The 16,582-nt window shown below is 44.9% G+C and overlaps 1 protein-coding gene and 1 long non-coding RNA gene across 6 annotated transcripts in view; both read left to right on the forward strand.

Moving 5' to 3' along the window:
* IGSF11 (immunoglobulin superfamily member 11) overlaps positions 1-16,582 on the forward strand; it is a 103,718-nt gene that overhangs the window by 12,802 nt on the left and 74,334 nt on the right. The window contains exon 1 of one of the 5 annotated variants that reach the window (XM_088052027.1): positions 3,665-3,798. The exons of the other annotated variants lie outside the window; for them this stretch is intronic. The gene's annotated coding sequence lies outside the window, so the exon portion shown is untranslated. Of the gene's footprint in view, positions 1-3,664; positions 3,799-16,582 lie in introns of those variants that run through there. 5 annotated transcript variants of the gene reach the window in all.
* LOC148184914 (uncharacterized) lies at positions 13,508-15,274 on the forward strand. Its single transcript, XR_015771996.1, has 3 exons — positions 13,508-13,786; positions 14,054-14,228; positions 14,304-15,274. It is a non-coding gene; the product is annotated as an uncharacterized LOC148184914 (long non-coding RNA).

The following is a 16,582-nucleotide window of genomic DNA, read 5'->3' on the forward strand; positions in this document are numbered from 1 at the left end:
GCATATATATAATATATAATAATGCACATTTAACTGTACAGTCAAAATAAAGCAGCACTGGGAAATGCATAAGTTAATGATGCCTTGTTATGTATCCTGTATCATTTATGGCACGAATCCTGTATCTTTTATGGCATGAATTTTATAGTCTAAGTGGTAGTAAGATTAGAGGTAGGTGAATAATTTATAACAAATAATTTATTTAATGAATTCCTCTTCCATTTCTATTTGAAAATTGTTTGTGAACATCCTGCGGTTTCTTTGCATTTTACTTATTTGAAGTTACTTACTGAATAGCTTCTACAAATAATATTTGACATGCCACATGCTCATAAGATGATTTGTTGTTTTGGTTTTTTTAAACTGTTTCCTAGGAAGGGGAGCAGCATTTCAGCTGCAGATTTGGTTGGTCAGCATTGATACAGGGAAAAATTTCATGCCATACAATTTCACTATCCTGACAGCTCAAAGTAATTGCTAGAATTAAGCAGTTTCTGAAAGGTATCAAGAATTAGCTGTTGCTTTTTAATAATTATTCAGACTGTTTGTGTGGATAGGCAAGTTCAAAACTCACTTTTGCCAGTGAGTGCTAAAATTGCTCAAAATGTGTTACTTCCTTGTACATTTACGTCACTAAATTAGAACAGCTTCAGAAATGAACAGAATGCTCTGAGGTCCACAGTCAGCAGTGTGCTGTGCATATGCCTGACTTCAGGCATATTCCTGAGTAGATGCATAAGTGGTTGAGTGGCAAATTATGAACTTCAGCATATGTTTAAGTGATTTTCTGAATTAGGGACCAAAATAGAGAACAAAGCAAATTTATCTTTCATGAAAGTGAACATACAAGAGAATTCTGTTTTCTCATTTGCAGTTACACTGCGTCTTTCAGATGGGGAGTGTGGGGGAGTGATGATATAAATGTTGAATTAAGTTGCAGTATTTCTGATTTCATCAAATACAAGGCAGTTTATCTGAAGTTTCTCATACATGTAACTCTGTGCTTTTTTCCCCCTTAAATATTGGAGGAAATAGCATGAAGAATTGAAAAACAAATAAACAAAACCTCAGCTATTAGTTTCAGGTTTTATTTATAACTTCATCTTTTAGGACTTCTCAGATTTCAGAATATTTTCCATGTACTTTTATTGGCTTATCATCCCTGTAAAGAAAAGTTAATTTGGAAATATTAAATAATGCTTGACAAAAGTAATGAAAATAATGCATCACAGAAAGAAGAATTTTCTCTGTGTCTGCAAGGAATAGGTGTGAGTTATTTTAGCACCTTAAAGAACAGTTGCAACAATGTCAGCTGCTGAAGGTGTACATTTTCATGTGCAACTTTTGTGCACATTGTGGAAAGCAGCTTCTGAAGCTGTGTGAGACACTCTTCAGCTCTGTAACACAGGTGACACTGAAGGCAGAGTTAAATAGCTCTTAAAAAAAAAATAAATGTTTTTTCGGGTCTGTGAACTAGTGAGACCTCATATTCTTCTCATTCTTGCCTTCAGGCTGATCTGTGTGGGGTCTCTTACATGAAGTAGAGGGTGGAGCATGGCACTGGGCACCTCACCTGTGCCTGTCCATCTAATGTTGTGAACCTTATGAAAAGAAACTGAACGTGTTTAAGGCCTTTGCTCTTCCTTGTGTTCCAAGGAAACAAATGCTTCTGGGCCACAGGGCCTGTGGACCCATTGAGCTGAAGTAGCTAACAGAAGACCACAGACAGTTCAGGAGAGGGTGGTCTGGGAAGCTAGGAAAAGCCATCTCTGTGTCATGGACGATGTGTGGGATGCAACTGCAGAAAAAGGCAGTCAGTTTTGGGTGAGGAAGAACGATTGTCCCTGTTGACTTGCAAGAGCTTAAATGACCTCCTTGGAGCAGAGAATCAAAGGAGTGAAGTGTTGTTCCTCATGCCAATGATCAGAAATGCACCCAAGCCATGCTGTGCACCAAAACCCCAGACCAGACATATCATGAAGACAGGCCTGCCAAATGTGGTCATCAATGTCCATCTGTGTTTGTACGCAAGGGACTTGCACCCTTGAGAGGAGGGCTGCTTCCAAAGAGAAGGTTTCTGGAGCTCTGTACACATTTATTGCCCTTTATGTGATGATCTAGATCCCAGTCTTGTACACATGGAAATGAGTGGGGGAGTTCCAGCTTCATGTGGTAGGGAAGGTGAGGGAACATTTGTCAGGCAGGAGAAAGGAGGCCTGGATCTGGACCAGGAGTGTATGCTGCAGGGAGGACTGGGCAGTGCCTGGACCATGCATTCCCCAGTCTATAGTCCTATTTATTGATCCATGCCCCTCACCCACCTCTCCTCCTCCATGTACTGTACTGTGATTCCAGCCTCAGGGCTGGAGAGGATCCTGTAGGAAAAGCTGGCAGTAGAATTCTTAATATTGCACTGACAGTCTTCTCTCCTCTTTCTAAGTGTTTCAGAACACTAATCACATGAAATATATCCAGGCTTATTGCTCATCCCTGGCACCTTTTATGACCTCAGTGATGAATATTAAAACACTGAAACATTGAAATTAAAAAGTGATAACCGGTACCAAATCAGGTAAACAGCCAGTGGCCCCAAATGTTTTCCATGTGTCTGAACACACTGCAGGGATGCCTTTAGCAATAAAAGAAGTAGCACTGCATTATGTTTACAAGGGCAGTGATGCTATACCCCACAAGGGCTGTGGCACTCATGTCTATGACAAGAACGGCATCAAGAGACTTCTTGAAGTAACTGCATCCTCATTATTTTGGGACCAGAGCCTGGTCAGTTCAGGAAGGTAGGAGATCAAAGGCCACTTCTGAATTTAGCTCACTTTCATAGAGCCTTGGGACAAAAATGGCAGCTGGGTTGGTTTGAGAAGAAATGTGGCTATGTCTCCATCCAGTGGCTAGTGCCAATGATGATGAGTTGGCATCCCACAGAAATTCAGTTTTATTTGGGGTGATCTCCCAAAAGAATGATGTGGCAGCTGGGAGGCTGCCTTCTTAAAGCTGACTTTTACAGAGGTCTAAGATGTGTCTTGTCTTGTGCCTTTCTGTCTTGTTCTGTCTTCAGTGTTATAAACATAGATTTATTAATAGTATCAATAAAATATGATATAGCAACAACAACAATAATAATAATATCAACAACAATAATGATCATTATTATTTACTATTTTACACTCCTGTGGGAAAGACCCTGGTTATGCCAAGTGGTTCTGCTGTGACTCCAATGGGATGGTGCACAGTTGCAGACCTCAATGGCTATGGCCATACATCATGCTCTCTGTGTCTCTCTCACAGCCAGCCAGGACAAGTCGAAAAAGGCAAAAGGAAAGAAAATAGACAAATTTCCGCATCCATAGCAGCTGGAGTGAACGCCAAACAGATGGGCTCTTCCACCCCGATTATCCTAACCTCCTAAATATAGAAATACAGGCTTTTTTTTTCCCCTTCTTTTCTATTTTTTTATAAATTTAAATTACCCGAGGGGGTGGTGTTAGCTCACGCTAGGGCAGTGCTAACGAGTGCAAATAGAAGTCATCTGCTGACAGAGTCAGATCGCGGCTTCTGCTCATGACTATCCCCCCACCCTGCCCACACACATTTTTTTGATTGGAAGTGTGGAGAAATGATAGGGGCTGAAGCCATCCTCTCTATGGGCTGGGGTATGAATGTGTGCATGAAGAGGCTTTTATTTCAAATTCTGTCAGTACTTATGCAAATATACAGAGTAAATAAACACCAAAGAATATGGTTAAGAACTCCACGTCCTTGCCTCCTCCTGCAGACGGTTGGGTGAGTAGATGGGGTAGCAGTACTTCAAGTCACTGGAGGAGTTCACAGCTATTTTGGTTATTTATCATTGCACAAGCACAATGATAGATATAGGGTAGAAAGGTGCAGGGTCTGCTTTTTATCATGTCCCAGTTCGTGTTTTTTTGCAGCATACAGAGACATTGGAGGGATGTCTTCTGGCAGCAGGCTGGTTGTGCCTGAACAGCCTCATCCTTTTTGTTCTGCAGTAGTTGACATCAGCAAAGCAGCAGCAGGGTTGTGCTTTGTGTGTGATTTTTTGGACTTCTTTTGCTGTACTGAGGACTTGAATAGGAAAATTCTGATTTTTTTTTTTCCAGTGGGGAAGTATACTACCTCACCAATGCTGTGTTTTGCATTCATTACTTTAAGATTACCTTTGCTCTTTCTAGCCCCGGGGGCTGCATTTTATACCTGTTATCAGTCTTGACCAGTCTTGGAGAGCAGGTGGCAGGAGGAGGTGCTGCCTGCACAACATAGCAGAGGAGTGTGGGGCTGTGTCTGATCCCTGCCCTGTTCTACACTTGCACAGTGAAGAGTGCATGCACCTGGGTCTTGCTTTCCCCACCTCTAGGAAGGGAATGAATGACAAGGGCTTGTTTCTGGATGTTTCAGAATGCTGTCAGGAAAAAACATTATGTTGGTGCTGTATCGCTGTTATCACTGTAACCACAAACTAAGATATATAATGAGGATAAAGCTTAGGAGCAAAACTGCCCTGACTTGGGGCCCAGCCAAGCAGAACTACAATGTTTTCCCCTTGTCATTATGTACAAGGGTGTGTTGTGCTCTGTGGATGTATCTGTGCTACCATCAGTGCGGATATACAAATAGACCCTGTGTAAGACTTCAGAGACTGTGAAGAGGTTCTTTATCTTATGGGCTGCTCTCCATGTAAGGCTAGCATTTAGTTTATTAAAGCTCCCAGGGCTTATTTTGCTTGTGTGCTCATGCTCTCCTGCAGAAACTCAAATAGCTGCAACCTTAACCACAGGTGCCAGAGTGCCATATATACCTTTGGGTTCTGTAGGATCTGCATCTTCCTTGGAGGTCTCCCATGTGCAGGAGAGGTCAAGAGCTTTTGGAGGAGGCTGGCTGGGGAAGGCACGGCGTTTGCACTGTTGAAGAAAGCCTCTAAGAATAAGTTCATCCAGCGGCTGGCAGGGTGACAGAACTGCAGGAGATCCTTACTTATGGCAGAGGGATGAAGCTGGTGATTTCCTGAGGTTGCAGTGCAGAGGATTGTTATTCTATGTCTTCTCAGGATAGGGTGATTCTCTTGTTTCATTGAGGTCATGCAGAGTGGCTTGTCTGGACTGTGAAGCACACAGATGCTATAGATACTGGGTAGTGAGGCAAAAGCAAATAAATACATCTGGAAGCTTCCCCTGGAAACAGTTTGTTTTTTTACATGGTGGGGGTCATTCCACTGATAATCAGCCCAGCTGGGGCTGTGCTCAGTATTTGCACTGTGTCCCCTAGAGCCTGGGTGGCTGTGCTCAGTATTTGCACTGTGTCCCCTAGAGCCTGGGTCAGGAAAGGGCTTTGCAGCTTGGATGCAGTGGCAGACCTGTGCTAGCTTCCACGCATTTGCTTAGGACTCAGGATAAGCTCTCACAGATACTGCATATAAGGGATCACAGTCAGAGGCACCTAATTGGCTTTGCAGGAGAGGAGCTTTGGCACGGTTTCTTCACTCTGATTCACTAGTGGCTGTATCAAACCTGGCTGGCACAGCGCAGGGTCACTCGAGCATCTCCGTGCTGTGCACTTGAGTACTCCTGGCCACAGCAGCTCAGGGGTGCAGGCACACCCGTGCTGGCTCTGCACACTGCCTGCTTGGCAGAGCTGCCTCGCTCAGGCTTCCAGCTGCTGCGTGCTGGGTCTGTCCCTCGCAGTGGCTGTGCCCTGTTCGTGCTGCTGGACCCAGGGCTCTTTGGGCTGTGCCACCACTGCATTTCTGCACCCAGGGCATGGCTAATCCACAGCCGGTTTGGATTGTCTCTAGGGACACAGACAGCATTTTTAGGATTTAAAAAATAATGGTACCACAATCAGAGGCTTGTGTTTAAGGTTGCCTGGTTATTTTTAGTTATGCTTTTCACCTTTTCTTGCTTCAGTTTCAGTCTTGATAAATGTTGTTAAAAGTCCCCCTGGTTACAGTTGTTGCCCCCTGATTAGATGTGATTTTTGTGATTGTTGTCCGTCTTTGCTTTGAGTCACTTTACTATCTTGCCAGGATTGAAAGAGATTGTCTGGAACTTTCCTGTCCCTGGATTCTAGCTCAGACTGACTTTGCATGGAAAATTTTACCCTCCTTTCTCCTATTTTTCAGAATAAGTTGGGGGGGTGGGAAAGGGCTCCTGCATATAGGAAAAGGGAAATGCTTTCTTTTGCACAGTGCCTTTCCACCATGTGATGCAGCAAGGCCTGGAAATGCAGCAGAAGGGTGATCTGCGTGCTTTTTGTCACCTTTGAGGCAATCTACTTGAATTAGGCTAGATAAAGAGACTCTGAAAAATCAAATATGATTATCCATGTGCTCAGCAGAGACAACACAAAATTCATTGAGGAAAAAGCCCCAGAGTTTTTACCCCTTGCAGCTTCTTTGTGTGGCTGGAACAAACCCAGAGCTCCCCTGCATATGCCATAAGCTGTCAGCGGGAGCAGGGAATGGGTCCATGTGTCCCTTACCTGCTTGGGAGACTTTCTTTGTCATACTTGGAGGGGGTGGAGAAGAAAGCCACCTTCCTCACATTCAAGGAGAGAGGGAGCTGATCAGGAAGGTGACCAGGGCAGGGAAGCCTTCAGACTAAGGAGCATGGTGAGAATGGGAATGTATTGAAGGATGGGGGGAAGAAGGGAGGAAGTGGATCCATATGGGACTGAATGGAGAAGGACTCACTGGGAGTGAGTCACATTAATGGGTTGCCCCCCAAGCCTTTTCTGCTTCAGGCTGCACCAGCTCTCCCAGCTTCTCCTGGGGGAGACAGAAAACAGTCACCCAGAGGGATTGAAATTGGGAGTGTTTATGATGGATCCTTTGGCCTGATGAGGCTCAGGAGAGAGAGTGGCAGGATGAGTCTGGGCCTGGCTGTGTCACATCCCAGAGGAACTGAAAAACTAGAAGAACTGAGCACCCTGAAAACTTCCCCAGGGGCTCAGCAATTCTGAGCTGGGAATTGAAGGTATACCACAAATATAACCTACAGTCACACATTTATTGTAAAGCCAGTAAACCAGAGGAATAATTATAGGGTCAGTTTCTGTCTATCTTGAAGGTCGAAAGAAACAGGAAGAAACAAAAGTCCGTGATTAATTTATTTGTTTGTTTTAGTACTTAATCAGCTATATTTTAGCAGTGCCAGTGGATATGGCATCTGTTGCTGTTGCTTTCCTGGCAGCATCTGGGCTGAATACCTGAGCTGTGTTGATACTTGAGTGATTAGACAGTTTGTTTATAAACTACCTTGATGAAGCCTGGTGCTTGCCCCACAGAGGTTAAACAGGAGGTGAATTAACATAATAAGAAGGTAATAATGATTAATCATTGCTGCATTAGTAACAAGAAGCAGAAATGCATTTTTAAAATTGGGATAGTTTAAATTTCTGTGAAGTAGATTGCCACTTTCATCCTTTCCCTCCAGGTATATTACATTTCTGAAATGTCTCCTGTCCCTTCTGTGTGAGACACTGATTACCTTGGCAGAGGTCAAAAGATGATTTTGGGGCAATAGTGATTTTCTATGCTTTTGTTTTTGTTCAAAAGAGTGGAAGTTGAGGGCAAAACGATGTCTTGTCTGGATGTGATGTGTATTTTGTAGCAGCTGTTTAACCCAACCTTTTGCACTGAAATGACTCACACTAACTGAACTTGGGCCCTAAAGTAACTCAGCAGACTTTTGCTCAGAATCCATAATTCACAGACAAGATAGATGGTGTATTTCAGGGATTGGGCAGAGAGCCACCTGTACAGCATGAGGGAAAGTGAAATTCCCAAAGCACCTTCCTCCTGTCTCACACTACCTGGGGCTGCAGCAGGTGGATTGGAGGTGAGAGGTGAGGCTAATCAAACACAGTTCTAATAGCAGTGTGATGGCAAGGCATTATCCCTCTCTTCCCACTCGTGCTTCTCCATTGTGGAGAAAAGGCACTAAGGCCTGTGAAACATATGCTGAGATCACCATGCTTTGTCAGCTCCAGTGAACTGGATCTTGCTGCTCAGTGGGGTCTGTAAATACTCTTTACTGTGCAAGGAAGCTGTGGTGTCTGGCTGTCCTTGTCTGCTTGCTCCTAAGTCTTCCTATAGGCAGGTTCAGTTGCATAAGTGTTTGGGAGATGTCTATTTGCTGCATGGTGTTCCTGGGAGCAAGGAGGAAAATTTTCTATTTAGCTTTTCTGGTTACTTGCTGTCAGATTGTGACAGGACTCAGCACCCTGTGGTCAAGGTTACTGACCACTTTGAGAGCTGGTGCAGGCAGACTAACTCTCTTAAATGGGAAGGGTTTTTTCCTTTAAATCATTCACCAAGTGATTGTGAATCGAGTAAATTATTTTCAAATGTATCATGAATTGAGAGTAAATAATTTTTAAATGGTGTGTTGTGAAGCAATCACAGGTAGTAAAAGGGCTAGAATGGGCAGGCATTGCCTGGAGATAACTGAACTGCTTTCTCCTACAAGAATCAATGACAGTAAGAGATCCTTCTCTCCTTTCCTGTCCTCTGACCTCCAGGTGCTTTACTTACATGTAAGTAGCTATTGAATATGTGGCTCTTAATTCCTTGGGGAATACACAGCTGGAGAGACAGTGTTCATTTCTCTGCAGAACACATTAGTCTCTCCCAGTGTGGAAGCTTAGCTTTTTAACCAAAGCAACCTTCCTCCCACCTCAGTGAGCCTTTTGTTCTGTCCATGGCACTTTTTACTTTATTTTAATGGCTTGGATAAAGACTTTCTTACCTACTGGTGGAGTTGGAGAATGGCAGACTTCTGGGAAAATGAGGCTTCCCTGTGTTTGTCCAAAGTTCTATTTCCAAGTATGTTCCTGTTGTCCATTAGATAGCTAAGAAACAGAGTGAATGAGAAACACAGTGAGCAATTACTGACTAAAGTGAATGGATAAGGTGGGCAGGACATATGTGTTTTATTTGTTTCTTCAATCCTTTCTTTTTACACTTCCATTTTGAATATCTGCCCCTTGGATGACATAGGCAGTTCCTGGCGAGCCAAATTAAAAACCAGAGTTCTGTGTATAATTTCTTTTTTCTTGTGGCCTGTGATCTTATCCTGTGATAACTGAACTTTGGAGTAAGTCCCAGTGAATTACTCTGATACTACAACACCGAAGACAAAAACCAATACCAAACCCCAACTTTTTGTTTTTGCTCATGACTAAGATAGGAATATGCCAACTAAAGGTTATTTTTAGTTTGTCTTTTTCCAGTGCCCTGGCTAAACAAACCATGCATGGGAAAGGGATGCCATCAAGACTGGAAGAGGAGATATTTCCCTTCCTGGTCAAGCCTGATTGAAGATGGAGACTGGGATGAGGAGAGAGAAGATGATCTCCTTTGCTGGGCTCTGTAGGACAGCTATTAACTCCCAGGCTCTTGTTGGAGTTGTTAACCCTGGAGAAGAAAAGGCTCTAGGGGGACTTTAGAGCACCTTCTGGTACCTGGAGGGGGCTACAAGAGAACCAGGGAAGGATTTTTACAAAGGTATATTGTGATACAGTAATGCCTATAATTCAATTGAAAGCATTTGAATGCCTTCAAACTGAAAGAGAGTAGGTTGAGATTAGATATTAGGAAGCAATTCTGTACTGTGAGGGCATGAGGCACTGACAGAGATTGCCCAGAGCTGTGGATGCCCCATCCCTGGGAATATTTGAGGCCAGGCTGGATGGGGCTTTGAGCAACCTTGTCTAGTGGAATGTGTCCCTGCCCTTGGCAGGGGGACTGGAACTAGATGGTGTTTAATATGCATTCCAAACCAAACCATTCTGTGATTCTACCTAGAATGAATTTTGACTGATAGCACCGCAGAGTAGCACAAGCACAGCTGTGAAAATAAAGCCACAGGTTGGCTCGTAGAATTTCCTGTGATTGAAGTCATAATGTCTCCTCTTAATTAATTTAATTCTGGTTTAATTTATTGAGGGTTTGCTTTGATTTACTCCATTGCTGAATTGCTCACTCAGATGGCTTTTGTGAAGAGCTGCTGCATTTCCTTGCAGACTGGAAAGTTGTGCTATAATGTAATAATCCAACACAAGTTCCTGATGATACTACCCACCTCCTCTCACCTTGTTCCACTCCTCCACCAGGGGAAAAAAAATGAAAAGGAAGGGATGGATCCACAGGTTCTAATGCTTAAAGAGAAGCAAGACATTTTTTGGAACTTGATAACCATTTTTGCATTGAGTTATCAGCACGTCTCTGCGCCAGACCTGCTACAAGATCATGGGCACAAGGCCTTATTCCTTGGAGCTGCTATTCCTCAGTGTGTAATGTGGCTCATTTGTGTTTGGGACGCGCTTTTGGGATCATGGGTGTGTTAGAGGCCCAGCCTTCCTGCATTTGCTTCCCACAAGGCAAGTTACACCGGGGGCTCCTGTGCCTTCACAGGCAAAGGGTTTTCTCCCCCTTCCAGCATCCTCTTGTGCCATGTACGTGCCGGAGAGCGTCTCCCCCCTCCTGCATCCCCGTGCCCCCGTATCCTTTTCCCGAAACAAAGTCTCCCAGCGATCTTCTAGTTGTTTGTGAGGAGCCAGCAATCCTCCTCCTCCTCCTCCCGGCTGGGTGCAAGGCCCTGATTTCCATTTGAATAGCAGGCTTTCTGCTGAGGCTTCCCCAGCGGCCCGGAGAGCGAACAAGGAGCCCACTGTTCCCGGACGGGATGTTCAGCCAGCCCTGACGTCCCCGCTGTCCTCAATGCAGCTTTTCAGCCCCTCCGCTGAAGCCCGGGGCGCCGGGCTGCTGGGGGACAGGCTCCCGGCCCTGGGCAGCATGCCACTCATTCTAAGCAGTCCCAGCCTGCTCCCACTTCTGCCTTTATGGTCTAGCAGAGGCCTGTTTGAGTTGCAGCTGGTTTTCGTGCGGCACCGAGGCAGTAAAAAAGGGAGGGATAAGTCAGACTAGAGTGGGAGCAGGGGATAGGATGAGATAGGCTCCTTTGCCAAAGGCTTGAAGGATGAGCGGGTGCGAGCCTGTATCCCGGCCAGGGCTTCTGTCTCCTTAGCTCGTGCTGACATCTCAGGTCAAAGCCGACCTGTGCCTTGCTCCTAAAGTTCCCATTTAAAAACCACATCCTGCCATGCAGCAAGCTCTCTGGATTGGCGTTTGTTTCCAGACATGCAGGTGCGCCTCCCCATCTCCAAGGTGTCAGGGTAAAGGCAAGACAGAGGAGCGACATCTGAGCTGCCCTGGGACTGCTGAGAGTGTGCAAAGCCTCCTGTCCCATCCCACCACTCGGAGACTTTGTCAGGGATCTCTCCACACTGAACTGGTTGGGCTTGAAGCACCAGAGTCCTGTTACTACAGTCAGATGTGGATGAGAGCTGACAGCCCTCTGCTAATTTTTTTTTAGTTTTTCCTCCAGATGATGGTGGTGCAGGTGTCATGACGGATTGGTCTCCACCCTCCACCAGGGGGAAGCTCCACTTCCCAGAGAGGTGTGGAATAACTTGCCTACTTCTCCTGCTGTTTTTAGCATCCAGGAGCCCTTGGTGGCATGAGAAATCCCAACTGGCAAGCCATGAAGAAGCTCCAGACACTGCTATGTCCCAGGCTGACTGTGGGTGCTGCTTTTGTGAATCAATTTTTGGTTTTTGGTTGGCTTTTTTCCTCTGTGGGCAGAGGTAAGGGATTCCAGGTTTGTTTGTTTTCTTCCCCAAACAGTGTCACACTGATGACATTTAAATTCAGTGGAGCAGCCACAGAAGGGGCAGCAACAGAGCAGGCTTCCCTCTCTGCTGTAGGAAGAGCCAGCTGGAGCGTGGGGACAGTGATGAGGCCAAGCAGACCTCTGCCAAGGCTGGCAGCAAACAAAGCCCACTAAAACTGGTTACAATGTGTTAAATCGCTAGTTCACAGTAGACATGAAGGAGAAACCTTCCTCTTCCTTGTGTATGGGTAAATTGCTCAGAAGCAAAGGTAATCATTACTTCTGGAAACAAATTTTAATGTAGCTGCACCTCTTTTTAGCTTTCTTGGTTCTTCTATTGAGTACTGTTCATTTGTTGCTTGGGTGCTGAGTTCCTGCAGTTTTGATTTCCTTTTTCTGAAGAAGATCTTAATTCAAGTGAGCTACACCCTTCTGCAGCACACAAATGAGGGAGCATATGCAGGGGTCTGGAGATCTTGCCTTCACCCCCTCAGCTTCCATCCCATCCTGGCAGCCCAATAGGACTGGTGGTGCAGGGGTGGCACTGAATTCTGTGATTCTGTGAATCCTGAAAGCAGTGTGGGGCTCATTCAGGTTGGTGGTGGAGACTTGGAGCAGATCAGAGACTGTTCCTCTGCTGCCAGCAGAAGCACTGGAAACACAGGATTCCCTGTTCCCTGGGCTCTGGGTGTTGGTGCCCAGAGTGGTGGTGTGAAGGATGGTGCCTTTATTTTGAACTTTTGGGAGGAGTTATTTGTGATATAAAAGGATGGAAATGACTGTGGAAAGTCAGTCACAACTTCTTTATCAGAAGAGCACTTCTTGCTCTTTGCCACAAAGAAGAAAAAAGGGATAGAAAACAAACTGATTAAAAAGTGTTCCTAAATTTGTGTTAGGGGCAGCACACTCTGAGGCAGCTCAGCACTTGGTGCAGTTTGAGGCTATAGGGGCTGGAGTGCTCTTATGCTCAGCACTTCAGCTGGCAGCCTCCATGGGTTTCCCTAGGGAGCACCACGGATGCTCAGAGTTCAGCAGGATCAGACCTTATATTAATATTACCAAATGATGAAGAGCAAAGTGCCCAGAGAAAAATAAGTTTGAGTCCCACTGGAATTCTTGGACTCCTATGACAATTTTCAATATGGAAACTTCAGGCAAGTTTTAACACAGCCAACAAATTGTTGAAATCTTTGTATTTCTGGGGTGTATAAATTTTGCATGAGGGGGCCTTCTTACCAGATAGCTTTTGAATGCTGCACTCCCTCTTATGTAGTTTACACTGGTGCAGCTTCTGGAACTTGTTCAGAGTGAGCAGCTCTGGTTATGTGTAAGAGGTAATATGTAACTGAGCTGATCTTTCTTCTTTTCATCTTTTTTTTTTTTTTTTTTTTTTTTACACAGTGCGGTTGGGAACTCGAGAAGAGAAGAATACAGATGCTTGTGTTACAGTAATATAAATGTCACAGATGAATAGGTTTCTAAATTGTGACATTTAGGAAATTATATCTTGTCTTTTTTGTACTTGGAGCAGACTATAATTTTAGTGTGAATATTTCTTTGTGTTTTTGTTTTTTAAATTTATTTTTAGAAGACTGTTTTTCTGGGTATTGAGCACATAAAACTCTGAGATGATGTTGCTATGAGAACCTTCAGCATTTCATTTCCAGATTTGGAGACTTTGGCTATGAGACTGTGCTGATAGTTCAGCTCAGCTTATTGCATTTTAGTTTTATGAATGAATCTACACAGGGTTATCAACTGGGTGACTTGAGTGACTCTCAATTAAGTAAAAGGAAATGCAGAAGTCACCCCCCAAGAAAACCCAAACCGAGCAGTTTCTCTAAATATAAGCCCCTCTAAATTCAGCTATAAATATGTCCTGGAAACAGCTCAGTGTTTTCTCTTGACAGCTGCATTCTGAATTCTTAGAACTTTGAATTTACACTTCCTCTACTGGGAAGGGAGCAACTCTTCACTCTCATCTCTGCGCAATTCAGCAGGACACATTCACTAAGAAAAGAAATCCTTCCCAAGATGAGCCGACTCTTCAGCTGCATGGTGATACTTGGGTACTTTGACTCAAGGTTATTTACTTTTCCTCCCTTTTAATTTTTTAAAATTATTATTTTTGTGACATTGGTATCCAGTTTGCTCCATTGCCTGGGGTTTTGGCTTTTTTTGTCTTTCACATCCATAAAGAAGCAGACCTCTGGGAGCTGTTTGTTGTCCCTCTTTTACTTTATTGCATGACTTGCAGTGACTACCATAGAGAGTAGGCGGTAAGGGGAGAAAAAACACCTTATGCCTGTTAGGGTTTCTTGATTTTGATAACAGTGTGCTGCTTCTTTTAGATCCAAGAATGTTTGAACAGCCAGGAAAGGAGAGGTGGTTCCCACTGGCACAGCAGGTGTATTTCTCCAGCACACCCAGGACCCTGGCAGCAGACACTGCAGGCTGGCTACCAGCTCACTCTGCCTGCCATGCTGGAGGGGGGACTGGGAAGCTCCACTGGACTGGCACTTCTAAGTATGCATCAGCAAAGTCGATTTTTCCAGTAGAAGCTGTTTTCTTCCCCACAGCACCTTCCTGTCTCTTTTGCAGGGAGGATGCTGTGGCAGCAGCCACTACTGCATCTCGGCAAGTCTGTGCAGACAACTCGCAGCAAGTCACAAAGAAAATGCCTCCTTTCCGCAGGGGTTTAATTAGGCTGTGAATTTCATCAGCAGAGAGGGCATTCTTACCATGCCATACGGTGGGCATCACTCAAGCTGGGTGTGAACGGGCAGGAGCTGCAGGGTGTGCAGCGAGACCGAGCTCCTTGAGACTTGCAAAGACAGAATAAAGCACAGCACTTGTAGTGGTGCACCTCGACCTGTGAGCGAGGGCACAGGCTGCACCCCCAGAACTGTGCTGGACCTCCAGAGATGTGTGTGTGCTCCGGCAGCGATTCCCCACGGAGCCGGGTGTTGTGTGGGCAGTGTGTGTGTGCTGATGCGTGTGCTTGTGTTGTGTTCCTGCTGCCCTACGAGGTCAGGCTGTGTTTTAACTGTGTGTGGGGAAATGTGGTTTGAAAGGTTGCTTTGAAGCTCTGAGTGGGCTTCTTGTTGCCCTGTGAGCCTGTGCTGGAAGACTGATAAATGTTGTGTCATCTGTCCTTGAAATTGCCTCACGAGCAAGGCAATGGGGATACTGCTGGGCAGGAAGGGGGGACATTGGCTGAGCTGTGTTTCAGGAGGTATTTTCCTGCTCTTTCCTTTGTCATTCCTCACAAAGAGTCAAAATTGGATAACAAAATAGGAAAATTTTGTTTTGGGAAAATCCCCCAAAAATGTCATCCTCAAAACCTCAGTAGCAATCAGAAGGGAGCGTGCAGAAAAGTGCCTGGTCTGGTTTATTCTGTGCCTGAAGGCTGAGCAAGCAGCTGTGAGTGAAATCATATACAAGTGCCCCCATGTGTGTGCACACTCACAAACACAGGGCTCTGCATTTGCCAGTAAAACTGCAATAACATGCACTCTGCATACAAAAGATCATGTCTGTGCTAAAGGTCCATCATCTGGGGGGGTTGTGCTGTCAGGGACTACAAAGGAGAGAATCATCGATATATACATTGCTGGAAAACCTGAAAGGTTGCAGAAGCAGAACTAACTGTGCTGTTTAGGCTTCTTTTTTACATTTTTATTTATTAAAATGCTCTAGATGCAGAGTAGCTCTTCTCATTATTTATAACTGTTGCTGCTGCCTTGAAATGAAACTGCAGGCACTTTGATAAATGTGGTGAAAGCTTGTCTGGTGTCCCTGCCACTTCTCTAAAGTGCCTCCTGTGTCCTCTGCTGAATTGCTGTTTCATCAGTTTGGACAGCAGTGTTCCTCAGCAAATTGCAGTAAAAGTCTAGTTGCATCATCCCATGCTAATGGAAATGGAGCAGGAGGGAGTGAGCAATGTGCCATGAGCATCCTGTAAGTGTAGTGCCCTGTAAGCAGGGCAGGGACAGGAGGAAGAAGACAGCCCTGCTGAACCCCACTCACCTCTCCATCCTGGTGAGTTTGGTGGGATAAAGGCTCCTATTCAGGGTTGCTGTAAGCCTTGTGCTGACAGCTAGGATGCCATTCCTGTTTAAATTGCCTGTGCCAGAGGGCAAAAATTAAGTTGTTCCAGCCTCAGCCCCTCCTTCCCATAATCTCAATGGCCATGGTATCGGGACAGTCAAGTGATGGGCTGTACTGGGGTTGTCCTGACAGCTGAGCAGGGAGTTTTTAAAAAGCTTGAAGAATGCAAATTTCCTGAGATCCGAGAAGGCTAAAATGTTGACATTGAAAAATCTAGTGACCAAAACAAAGGGAGAAAGTTTGTTTAAAACAATCAACCAACAAACAACCAATCATCAACAACAAAGAAGCCTCTGAAAACCTTGGCTTCTCCTTTCAGCAGAGGGACTTGCTCTTAGATCATCCTGCTAAGCAGAAGCTGCACTTGTGCTGAAGCAAGCCTGTCAGGATGATGAGGCAATGGAAAGCTTGTCCTACAAGGGGAGATTAGAAGAGCTTGGATTGTTTAGCCTGAGGAAAATGGTAGGGGGAGTATGAGAGTGCTCTGTAAATATGTTAGCAGGTAAACAGTGTGAAAAGGGAAGAGTTTTGAAGGCTAAAGGAAGGTGTTTGCAACAGTACAGGCTCCTATAAATCAATTGTGGTAATCTAGTCTAGGAATTGGATCACATTTTCATACTGTTAGGTAGGGGAAGTTTGGAGAGCAGCTTCCAAGCAGAACAACAGGAACAAAACTCCCAGACAGGCTTTAAGATGAGTTGTGATCTGTCTGTGAAGGGGATTGTATTAAGAGGGCCAGGCTCTGTGTGCCAGTATATTCTGTTCTATGC

Source organism: Pseudopodoces humilis, chromosome 2 (assembly GCF_049639895.1).
Source record: "Pseudopodoces humilis isolate 2021_Gansu_Grassland_sample_001 chromosome 2, ASM4963989v1, whole genome shotgun sequence".
Classification (NCBI taxonomy): Eukaryota; Metazoa; Chordata; class Aves; order Passeriformes; family Paridae; genus Pseudopodoces; species Pseudopodoces humilis.